General features: G+C 37.0%; 1 pseudogene; it reads left to right on the top strand.

Annotated features, from left to right (window-relative positions):
- The first annotated feature begins 5,932 nt into the window (after positions 1–5,932).
- Positions 5,933–6,501, top strand: LOC138155964 (NADH dehydrogenase [ubiquinone] 1 alpha subcomplex subunit 11 pseudogene; annotated as a pseudogene).
- The last annotated feature ends 6,438 nt before the right edge of the window (positions 6,502–12,939 follow it).

The raw sequence follows: 12,939 nt of genomic DNA, 5'->3' as shown, positions 1-12,939 counted from the left end.
TGTCTTATTGTATTCTGCCAACTTCCCACCAAACTATTGGAAATGACCCAATAAACTCATTCTTGCTAAGATTTAAATAGTAAGACGCCAATAAGATCCAGCCTCCACCATGTGTCTCACTATAACTACAAGTACTTTTTATCTGTCTTGCCACCAGCCCATCTCACACAATCATTGCTTTCACCTATGCTGTTGCTAGAATTTCCTAACTTCCTTGCCCCATTGAGAATTTCTTATCATTCCAGTCCATATTCCACACTGAAAACTTGTATCTTAGAGAATGTCTCTAACAATGCAGAACAATGAAATATCCACTGGAATTTATTTTTGTAATATTTCACTGTAACCCTTTCAAATTGTATCACAGCCCACGCATAGCAATGGTTTCAGGTGAGGAGGGAGAACATGCCAATATTATCAAATAACTTAAGGGCTGTCAGAAGAGTGCTTAGACTTGTTCTTTATATACAACCTTTTATATATTACTTTCCTCCATAATCTCCTATGATCCTGACATACTGGCATATACGATGTTTCTCATATACTATATTCCATCTCCAGTCTCCATGTCTTTGTGACTAACTCCAATGCCTGGAATGCTCTCCCTCCTCATTCAAATCCCTAGCTTCTTTCAAGACTCAGCCACTTTTTGGAGGACACTTTTCCTCATCTGCCCTGACTGCTGGTTCATTTCTTCTAAGGTTACATTCTATCTATACTGTATATATAAGCATACAGGATATATGTGTATACCTGGTTATGTACACATTGTCTCTAAATTCCTTACAGGCAGAAAGTGTTTTGGGCTTTGTGTGTCTGTGTGTCCCAGAGTTTAGAACTGTTCCTGGTATGCAGTAAATACTTAACAAACACTTGCTGATTGATTGACTGACACCTCTAGAGAGGAGAGTCAATAATAATGATGATGATAAAATAACTTATCATTTACATAGCTAATACTTGGAAATTGATTGAAGATTTAGGTAAAAAAAAATGAGGAAAAAGTCCCTAACAATTAGGACAGTACCAAAATGGAATTGGTTGTCTCATAAGAGAGCTCCCTTTCACCAGAAATGCTAGTCAAAGACAAAATGCTTATTTGTTACCTTGTTATATAGTAGATACATATATCATAAAAAGGGATGGATTCTTTGCACTGTAATATTCCTCCCAACTCTGAGGTTCGTTCTATAATTCTAGAAACCTTGAAGGAGCTGCCAAAGGGAACAAGAGAAGCAACATGTATCCAAACACTGCTCAGAGTTGAATCCTCAATTACTGCCTCATTGGTGAGATCAGAACATCAGAAACAGGCTCTAAACCTAATACCATATGACAAGAATCATGTTACTTTCAACCTGAACAGTCTCAACAGTATTACCCAGTCACTCAAGCTTACAACCTCACTGTCATCCTTCACCCTATGCACACCCCCCCATATCCAGTCTGTTGCCAAGTCTAGATATCTCTCAACTATGTTACTTTGTGTATCACAGAAATAATCCTCATCACCTTTTGCCCAGAATTCTGCAATAGCCTTGTAATTGGTCTTCCTATCTGGAGTTCTCCTATTCCAATACATTTTCTACCAAGCTTCTAAGGTAATTTATTTAAAAGCATGAGTTTGACCATCTCTCTCTCTCTCTCTCTCTCTCTCTCTCTCTCTCTCTCTCTCTCTGTCACACACACACACACACACACACACATACACACACACACACACACACCACACCACACCACACCATCTCTAAGGCTCTCTATTTACCATCAGGATCAAATATAAATTCTATTTGGCTTTAAAATCCAATCCTAGTCAGGTCCCTGTCTACCTTTCTAATATTATCTGTCACTTTATTCACCTCCACAGACTGTGCAATCTAACTACACTGGATGAGTTGTATGCAGTTCCTTGAACATGCCATTCTGCCTCTAGTCTTTGTATTTTGGCATTCCCTGTCCCTCTTGTCTAGAATGTTCTGTTCTTGGCCTCCTTCAGGACTCAGCTCAACATTGACCTTCTGCAGGAAGCTCTTCTTTATCCCTCTAGCTGACAATGCCTCCACTTTCAGATTACCTTCTAGTGCACGTAAATAATTTTACATGTAGTCTTCCCCATTAGAACATACATTCCCCAACAACAGAGGTTGTTGTTTGCTTTTCTTTGTATTTCCTGGGCACAAAGTAAACACTTAATAAATGTTTTTTTGATTGATTTCTGACTGACCAGAGCCTATCTTGGTCAAATTCTCATAAAGTCTCCCAAGTCATCAATTTTTAATGTTCAGATGACAGAACAAAGAAAAGGAATGAGGGACCAAAAAGATGAATAAAGTGTCCTGGTAAGAGCTATATTCAATAGCAATAAATCATCTATATAAATTCTATTTCTATTCAGTACAATTTAATTCAGTGAGCATTTATTAAGTATCTGCTTTGTGTCAGGTGCTATACTATCTGCTGGGGATACAATATCTGCTGAGGATACAATATCTGAATGAAATAGTCGCTGACAACTAGGAACTTAAATTCTACCAGGTGGAAATGTGCATAGAGATAAATAAAAAGTAAATAAAAGTATAGTAATTGGGGAGAAGGAGGCACAGTTCATTGGATGAATCAGTACTGGACTTATGTAGAAGGTGGCATATGAACTAGGTCTTAAGAGGAGTGAGGAATTCTAAGACACAAAAGTCTGAAAGGGAAGTGGATCATTCCAGGAATGGAATGTCCCAAAGAGGTGAAATGTAATGTATGGGTAATAACAAGTACTCTAACTTGTCTGGATTTTAAAGTCTGCTGTGGAGTAATGTGAAACCTGGAAGTATGTGTCAGAAGAATATTATGAAGAGTTTTAGATGCCAAAGAGAAGAGCTTGTAATTATCTTAAAGGCAATAGGGAGCCACAGAAGATTCTTGAGCAGTAAGACAAGCAATATAATTAGGCCAGTGCTTTAGGAATAGCATTCTGGCAATTGTGTGGAATATGGATTGAAGAGGGGAGAAACCAAAGGCAAGGAGACCAATTATAAAACTATTGAAATAGACCTTTACTTAGCTATTTTTGAATCCTGACTCTCTTATTGTTTGTGTGAACTTGAGTTGGTCACTTCATTTCTTTCTGCCTCAAAAGTTTTCTCTTCTGTAAAATGAGGAGATTGAACTAAATAGTCTTTCAATTCCATATCTATGATCTGAAATTACAGAAGAATTGTAGGTTCATCTCAGTGGAGGGAGTTTCCAAGCTAGATGTTCTCCACATCAATGAAATTATAGATCTTGATAAAAGAAAAAAAAAAGAACATTATATCATACCTAATTATACAATAGAAGATGTTAGTAGCTCAGTAAATAGAAAATCAGACCTGAAGTCAGGAAGACCTGGGTTCAAATATTCCTCAAACTCTTACTAGCTCTGTAACCCTGGGCACACTGTTGAACTTCTGTTGGCCTCAGTTTTCTCATCTGTAAAATGGAGATAATAATAGCACCTAACTCACTGGGATGTTTTAAGTGCAAAATGAGATTAATGGGATGATATTTATAAAGTCCTTTGTGAACTTTAGAAAGTTATATAAATGCTAGCTATAATTGCTATTATTTCTATAATAGTTTGATATTTAAATATGCAGATTTTCATGCATCTAACATCCCCAGTGAGATTATAAATTCTTTAGGGATAAGAATCATGCATTATACTTTCTTCTGTATCCCATCCAATGCTAAGTGGGTAGCATTCACTAATTAAATAGTTTTTATTGTATTTTCAAGGTTCAAAAAGAATAAAGTAATTAGTCAGGTATTTCATAGGCAAATTTTTAAAAATATAAATACTGGAGTCTGGGCACAAGAATCTTACAATGGCACAAAACAAATAGTCCTGACATAGTCTTAATTTCCTTCTAACATAAGGCCTTATGAACTCACTGCAACTGCAATTATTTATGCCAAATATTTGTAGATCACTTTTAAGAACTGCATGATAGCTATTCCTCAGAATTTTCCAGTTTGATATATAAACATAAGCTTCCTGGTGACTCTTAGAGAAGAGAACTTTACACAGCTATAATTTGAAGGTCAGTGGGAACTTAGGATCATAGAATTAAGAGCTGGATGGGATCTTAGAGATCCTTCAGCTCAGCTTGTTCATTTTACAAGTAGAGAAGTTAAGGAGTTCTTTCTTTTTTTTTTAAAGCACAGACTTATTAAATTTTTTTTCAGTCACATACAAATTCTCTCCCTCCCCCCACCCAACAAGATGCCAAGAAATAACAAATAAAGCCTATTACAAATATGTATATTAATGCAAAACAATGTCTGCATTAAAGTAAGAGGGAGGAAGGAAGGAAGGAAGGAAGGAAGGAAGGAAGGAAGGAAGGAAGGAAGGAAGGAAGGAAGGAAGGAAGGAAGGAAGGAAGGAAGGAAGGAAGATACTTTAATCTATACTCTGTGTCTATTCTGTATTTGAAGGTAGATAGCATGCTTTATCATGATTCCTTTGGAATTGTGGTGAGTCATTCTGTTGATCAGAGTTACTAAGTCTTTCAAAATTTGACTATTTTTATAATATTGCTGTTACTGTATAAATTGTTCTCCTGGTTATGCTTACTTCACTTTGCATCAATTCATAGAGGTCTTCCCAGGTTTTCCTGAAACCATCACCTTCATCATATCTTATAGTAAAATAGCATTCTATTGTATTAATGTATCCCATCTTGTTCAGTCATTCCCTAATTGTTACATATCCCCTCAGTTTTTGATTCTTTACCACAATAAAAAGAGTTGCTATAAATACATATGTGTACATATGTATCATTTTCCTCTTTCTCTGATTTCTTTCAGGTATAGCCCTAGTAATAGTATTGCTGGGTCAAAGGATATACAATACCCTTGTGGGCATAGTTCCTAATTGCTTTCCAGAATGGCCAGACTAGTTCAGAGCTGCATGAACTATGCAGTTGTATACCTATTTTCACACATTCCCTAAAGCACTGTCATTTTCCCTTTTTTTTTTTTGTCATCTGAGCAAATCTGAGGAGCCTGAGGTAGTACCTCAGAGTTGTTTTCATTTGAATTTCTCTAATTACTAGTGATTTAGAGAATTTTTTCATATGACTATTCATAACTTTGATTTCTTCCTCTGAAAACTGCCTATTTATATCCTTTGACTATTTATCAATTGGGGATTGTGACTTTCCAAGGTCACATAGTCAGGAAGGAGCAGAGTTAAGATGCCAGCCCTAGTCTTCTGATTCCGGCCCTTCCTACCACAAATTTCTATATCCTTAAAATGATACAGAAATAATTGTCTTTGATGTTTTGCTAACCTAAGAACCCAATAGTTTAGGAAATCAGCAACAGGAAAAGTTTTATTCAATTTAAAATGTTTTAAAATATTTCTTAAAATCAAAATCAGGGAAAAAAATTAGCAGACTGGTATAGTATGATAACTGTGGTTATGTAATGGAAATCCACCAGACACACCTAAAGGTTTATGGATTTTGGTTAAGGACACAAACAGGCAGCCTTTCACTTTCCTTGGACTATTAGAAAGGAAGGAGGAGAACAAGGAAAGCTGAATTCTGTTACTTTATTAATCAGGCTTTATAATGTTTTCCTTTGTTTTGAGTAAACTTGCTAATCCCCTTCCTGATTGAAGTTACCAAACCTGGTGAGTCATCAAAACAAAAGAACATCAACTCAGGCATCAGGGAGATTTAGTTTAGAGGAGAAACCACATTTTACAAATAATCTTTCCCTATTTTTTTACCCTTCAAGTTTCCTCAAGGAAAGCATAGATTTTCCTTCTTACAAAAAGATGATGGGAAAGGGAGAATCAATGAATTTCTATTGCAAACAAGAAAACATTGAGTGTGGAACGTCCATGAAAAGGGTCCTGAGAAGCACATAGAATAGTGTAGAACAATTCCACCACGGACTTGGAGTAGCTGCCCTTGGGGCAGGACGAGGGGTGATCATGGCGTCTAGGCTGGTGAAGGAGTACTGGGACGTCCCAGATGGTACAGAATGCCACCGCAAGGCTTATGTCACCACCAAGATGGGTGCAGCTATTGGCTTGGTGGCATCAGCCTGCAACCTCGTGTTTGTCCCACCTGAATCAACTGCTGAAGGAATTTTAAGGGCTGGGAAAATTACCTTCTCCATGGCTGCCGTAGGTGCCATATTTGGGATCACTTCCTGTGTTAGTGCTCAAATTCGGGAAAAACCAGATGACGCCCTGAACTACTTCTTTGGAGGCTGTGCTGCCGGCCTGACCCTCGGAGCCCGAATGCACAGCTATACAACTGGGGCAGCAGCATGTGTGTACATGGGCACTGCCGCAGCCCTTTTGAAGTTGGGCAAACTAGAAGGTTGGAAGCTGGCCAGCGGGCCCCGAATCTGAGCCAACAATACCTTTGTCAGGCGTTTTGTAAAAAAAGATTGATATATCGTAACCCTGCTCAGCATTTACCCAGTTTCCTCGTTCTCCCCTGATGTTAAAAAAAAATTGGAAGAAATTGAAAAAAAAAAAAAAAAAAGAACAATTCCACCAGCCCAGCAACCTAAGTATGAGCCCCTTAGCACATTCCTACTAATATCTTATTTAAAAATTTGAGTGGTTTTCCTTCCCACTGAATAATGCAAAATAATGAAAGCTAACAAGTTCCTGATTAGTATGATTAAATTTCTGTGATTGAATTAGGAATAGGGACTGAACCTACGATCTCATTGGAATAAAGAACTCAGAAGTGAGAAAAACTGCTTTTACCAATGCTTCCCAACTGATAGCCTTCAGGCACAAATTCTAAACCATTTCTATATCATGCACCCCTTTGGCAGTCCAGTGAAACCTTCTCAAAAGGATGGTTTTAAGTGCACAGAATGCATGGGAAACCAGTTATATGGAAATACAATTGGTTATATATATATATATTTAAAGTTCACCTGCACATAAGGTTAAAAAGAATTCTCTTCAAAGGATTTAGGATGAAAAATGCTATCTATCTTCAAAGAGGGAAAAAACTGATGGAGTCTGAATGCAGATTGAAGCATGCTTATTTTTTACTTTATTATTCTTGGGTTTGTTTTGGTTCGATTTGTGTTTTCTTTTGTAACCTAATATGGAAATCCCTTGCGTGATTGCACATGTATAGTCTATTAAATTGCTTGCCTTCTCAACAGAGGGGAGAGGAAGGGGAGGAAGAGAATTTGGAACTCCAAATCTTTAAAAAAGAATGATAAAAATTTTCACTTACATGTAATTGAGAAAAAAATAAAAATTAAATGTGTGTGTGTGTGTGTGTGAAAGTATTATCTTAGAGACTTGCCAAGAGTGACTTGTCCACAATCACATAACCAGTAAGGATCAGAGTCGAAACTTGAGGCCACTTTTTCTCTTCTTCAAGGCCTTCTATCCTCTATCTCATGGTGCCATTGAATTAAATTAGGAGTAATAATGCCTTCTGTGCATGAGATGGCTCACACCACAAAAAGACCCACAAGACCTTTTGTAAACTGAGCAAATACCAGATCAATCTAAACTTTGAGGTTGTTTAAGACACCTTAAGGAGTACTGGCTTACAACATCAAGGAAAGTTGACTCATTTGCAAAACTGACAAGGAATGGTTACCCAGGTAATACCATGACCGGAATCTGAAGAGAAGGGCCCAGGTCAGATGGAATCTACCATTTGAGTCCTATGGAGAGATCTACAACACACTGACAACATCCCTAGGGCTAAACAGGTAAGCCTTTTACATTAAGACTTAAATGTAAAATGTGAAATATAAGAGATTATAAAATCCCTAGGTCTCAAGCCTTTGGTAGCCAAGTATTCTTAGATGGTGTCCCATCCTTTTACAAGTCAATTTATCACCAATTATGACATGAAATCTGACAGAGTAAAATATCTGTGGGGAAATCTGACTTTACAGGAAAGTGCTTCAACTTGGATCATCTTTATCCTGTATTCTTTTGAGGCAGAGGAATGTTACCACTCCAAGGGATTTTAGAGCCACCTGATGTAATCCAACTCCTTCATTTTATATCTGAGGAAAATGATAATCAAGGAGATTAAGATAATTATCCAAGCTGCCATAAAAGGCTAATGGCAAAGTCAGGGCTAAATCCAAATTTCTTAATTAACCAGTTCAAGGCTGCCTCCACTTCTCAAAGAGTCCTTAGGGGAATAAGACACAAATGTGCTCTTGAAATAACATCTCTAAATAAATAAAATTGAAGAGCAAGTCATTGACTTCTATAGCAATCAAGATTTCCATCAAAGAAAACAACTCCTTTTTGTCAAATAAATAATGCTTATCTTAGTAGAAATTCAAGAATAGATTTCTTCATTTGATTACAAAAATGAAGCAAATTTTCCTTCAAATAGAAACTGTGGTCCACAAAACCCTAAGATCCCTAAAGCTGCTTGCTGACTTAGAAAACAACATGTTAACATTATCTATGTGCTATGGTAGTTTTATTTATTTTGTTAATCATTTCCTAATCACATTTTAATCTGTTTCAGGCAGAGTTTAGGAGTGTTGTCAGCCACAGGAACAGTCTCTTTAATACCTCTGATCTATATTATCTTTAATATCCCTGCCAATTCTAAATTCTATGTTTGAGATGTCTGTTTCTTTTTTTTGGGGGGGGGTAGTTTCTTTTGGGGTTTCTTATTGTTGTTTTTGTTTTGTTTTGCTTTGCATTGGTTTTGTTTTGACCTGACCAGCATTCCAGAATCTGGTCTTTAATTCCCAAACCAGAATACTGTAGAAGGAATCCTCAATCTGGTGGAGATAAAATAGATGATTTCTCTAAGGTTACTTCAGAATCTGAGATCCTCTAATGTTCAATCATCCTAATATGTGCAGTTAAAGATGTGTTCAGTCATGTTTGACTCTTTATGACCCAGAATGGGGCTTTCTTGGCAAAGATACTGGTTTGCCATTTCCTTCAGCTCATTTTACAGATGGGTAAACTGAGGCAAACAAGGTTAAATGACTTGCCTAGGGTCACAGAGCAAGTGTCTGAGGCTGGATTTGAGTTCAGTTCTCCCAGACCCCAGGTCCAGTGCTCTATCCACTGAGCCACCTAGCTACCAGTTAAAGACATTAACAGTACTTTAGGAAGGAATAGACCAGGATCACTTCAGTGTTCCTTTTAGCTCTACTTCTTATAATGAAATAATCTGACACTGAATCATTAGCTATGGGAATGTGTCCGTTACAATATTGGTGACAGAGGATCAAGACTCAAACCCTAATTCTTTGTCAAATCCTTTCTGGCCCCAAACATTTATTCTTGTTGGGCTTCAATTTAGTCATCTGTAAAATAATCAGTTTCGACTAAAAGATGATCTATCCAATGTCCTTTCCGGCTCTAAATTCTATTATTGATCCTCCCTGGGAAACACTTCCTGAACCATGAACTTCTGCAACTAGGCATACTTGAATGTAATAAAACCACATGTCTTCAAAATATATTCCTTTCACTAAATTCATACCGGCCTTTGCCCCACGTAGTTTGAATTAATGAGGTTTTATTGTATATTCATTTAGATGTTTGCAAATACTTTCCAGGAAAGATGGAAAACAAACAAAAAAGCCACCCCAAACTGTTCTGTGCTCTGTGGGTTAATGAATGCAGCCTGGGTCAAATAATTCCAGTTTGATACTATTGGGAGGGGCCTATAGTGACCATGGAATGTTCTCTACTACCAAAACTCTCTCTGCCGATTATTCCAAAATCTCAGTGCAGCTGGGCAAAGAAATAAAATGGAGATATTTTATAGAAAATGTTCAAAGGGAGTCTAATAGGAAACAGACCTTGGGAAAGAGTCATTGATTCATTCATTCAACGAGCTTTATGAAGCACCTCTAAGTAGCAGACAGTGTGCTAGGCAGCATGAATTCAAAACAAAACAAACAAAATTAGCCCCTGCCCCCAAAGAGCTTACATTCTATGGAGCAAAATGGATAAGACTGAGGGGACAACACATAGGCTTATATATTTAAATCAAGAAAGGACTTTTGAGACCATGTAATCCAAAACCTTCATTCTAAAGATGAGGAAACTGAGGCCCAGAGAGGAATTAGCAAAAAATTAAGTGAAAGAGTCATAACTAAACAATGACCATATTTTAAATACTCGCACCCCTACTCCCAAAGGTTCTGAAAGATTTTTAAGGGCCATACTCCAGAACAAAAAAAGAAAAAAAATAGCATCAGCAGAAGTAAGTTAGGTGTCTTAGCACAAATAAGAAATTAGGTACCTCTGGAAAAGGTCAAGCAATGTCAGTAAATAAGGACCCTGTTATCTAGTGAATCAAAACTATTAGTCTGAAGGGTTGCAAGAGCCTTAAAAAGACATAAAGTAGGTGGAGTCAGAATCGAAGCAAGCAGCTAGAAATGTGGTCTCTCCTAACAAAGAATCCCAATCCCTGCAACATGGCGAAATTGACTTCAGCTGTCTGGGTTTAGCTGGAGTGGGTCTTGATTTGAAGCCTAGGGCAAAATGCCTTGAGAGAATCTGTAGAATAAGCCTTTCTCTTTGTTTTCTGCTGTCTGTCTTGTGTTTCATTCTGCCTTCCATTTGAGAAAAAAATAAATAAAATGGGTGTATAATTGAATTAAGAGCAGCAAGTCCCAAACTGCACAGTTCTTCACGTGAGACTGAAACCAGAATTGGTTTTGATCTTAAGACATCCAGATGCCTCCCTTTTACAGATTTCCTTAACCTACCCCCAGCCCACTCTTAAAAAAAAAATAAAAAATCATTGTCTCAGTGTTCCAAAGTGAGGGAGGGAAGAGATGACAGTAAAGAACAAGAATTACCCCCATGTTCCCCCAGCTCCCTCCGTTCTTTATAAAATGGAGGAATAGAAATGATACTTGATTGTTCCTCTTCTCCTATTTTACTCTAGCAAGAAAGAAGTCTTTGCCTGAAAGGTTGGTATGGCTGTGAAAGGGAAGAGAATTGACTCTGACCACATCTCACAGAACCAAGACATAAGGCTTAAGAGATAAACAAAATCTGGACTGCATTTTTTGCAGAATCAAAACCTCTGAAGATGGGAACAAAAATTCAGTCAATTTTTGGAAGGTTTGGCCTATATGGTCACATATATCTAGCTACTTTGAGTTAGTTGGCTATTTGATCTTTTTCTAGCTCTTTTTGCAGGTGTAGACATAGCTTCTGTCACTTTTGTTGGTGGGTTTTTTTTGGGGGGGGTTGTTTTTTTCCCTCTAGTCAGTCAATAAACATTCCAGGCACTGGGCAAAATTGTATACAACTTTGGTTGCAATGTTCCTTTTGATAGGAAGAATAGCTATTCCTATGAGATGCTTATTTACTATCTCAGACTCAATGGTTATCCAATTCGTCAAAATTGCAGCTTTTGCTTGAGATGGGCAAGTCATCAGAGTTTTGCAAGCTTATCTTACATTGTTGTTGTTTTGAATCTGTGTTGCTCATTGCATGTTTTGCCTATTCCTACAAAAATATAAAATTAAAATCTTTCTTAAGTTGAAAAAATATTGCCCATTCTCAATGCAAATTTTTAAACACCCTAACTTATCAAGAAATTCTTCCAGAGACAAATGGTTATTCCTTTCTTTGGGAAGGGTTCTCAAAAATTGCCTATTCTTGCTTTCTTAATCCAGGTAGTTTAGAAAGTAGTAGTTAGAAAGCAGTACATTAGAAAGAAATTTGAGGCATAAGGTCTTTGGACATTTTTTGTGCCTTCTGAATAGGGGTAGAGGAAGAAGATAGAGCTCTGTATATGCAGAATATGTATATACATGTATGGGTATATACACACATGCATCAAGAAGGCACAAAAATGCCTATGTATACATGTATAGTATTTGTGTAGGTAGAGATGTGGATTGCACCTGTCATTAAATTGGTATAGTGAATTCCCAGGTGAGGAAACTCTCTACCAATGCAAGTTGTTACCTTCTCTACCATTTGTAGTGTTAGGATACTTTCTAGATCACTGAGAAATTAAGTGACTTCTCCAAGATCCCACAGCCAGTATATGTCAGATGAGAAACTTTTGTTTTCAAGGTCAGCTATTCTGCCTCTGTGGGTGTGTTTATATGTGGAGACAGTGTCATAATGCAGAAAGAGGACTGGCTCTGGGGTCAGAAAATCTGGATGAAGATCTTACTTCTGATCTTTTTTTTCTGTGTGATTTTATGCAAATCACTTAATTCCTCTAAATCCAAGTTTCCTTAACTGTAAAATGAGACTGTCACCTTTCTCATAGGATTGTTGCCAAGATCAAATGAGATAATACATATAAAGTCCTTAATGTGATATTTAAATTTTATCTATCTATTCATCCATCTATCTCTCTGTCTCTTTGTCTTAGAATCTATTGAGAAACATATACCCAGAGCCTTAAAGAGAGGGGAGGAAATAATGTAGGATATCAGCTCTTTCAAAAAGATTTTCAAATGATCTTGCTAAAAATTCTCCCATTCCAGATGTGATCTTTTTTTTTCCCTTTGGGCCAAAAGTAAAAATAAAGAAACAAAAAAACCTAAGTGTAAAGGTTATATAGTTCTTAATGAAAAGCTACTGATGACCAATCTTTGAAGAAATGGTTGATTTACTATTACCAAACTTCTGAACTAATTCCTTTCTGATGTAAGGCCACATCAAATTTATTTATAGAGTTTAAGCCCAGGCTTTTTCTCCTGGGGTTTTCTAAAACCCTATTTGCTTAGACTTTATAGCTTATTTATGATGTCTCATAGCATAATGCTACCTTTAGATGAGGGGCAGAATGGTATAACGGACATCATACCAATCTTAGAATAAGGAAAACCTGGATTCAGTCCTACAGCTAACATTTAACAAGTTGTGTGACCAATGACTAACCTACCCTAAAATTTAAACAACTCTTTAAGAGTAGAAATTATAAAGGAATCAAG

This window comes from Petaurus breviceps, unplaced genomic scaffold (genome assembly GCF_028583685.1).
Source record: "Petaurus breviceps papuanus isolate PSGF00001 unplaced genomic scaffold, PetGlider_PUasm1.0 98, whole genome shotgun sequence".
NCBI classification, from domain to species: Eukaryota; Metazoa; Chordata; class Mammalia; order Diprotodontia; family Petauridae; genus Petaurus; species Petaurus breviceps.
Note: the sequence above shows the minus strand (reverse complement) of the source record. Positions and strands in the feature narration are given on the sequence as shown.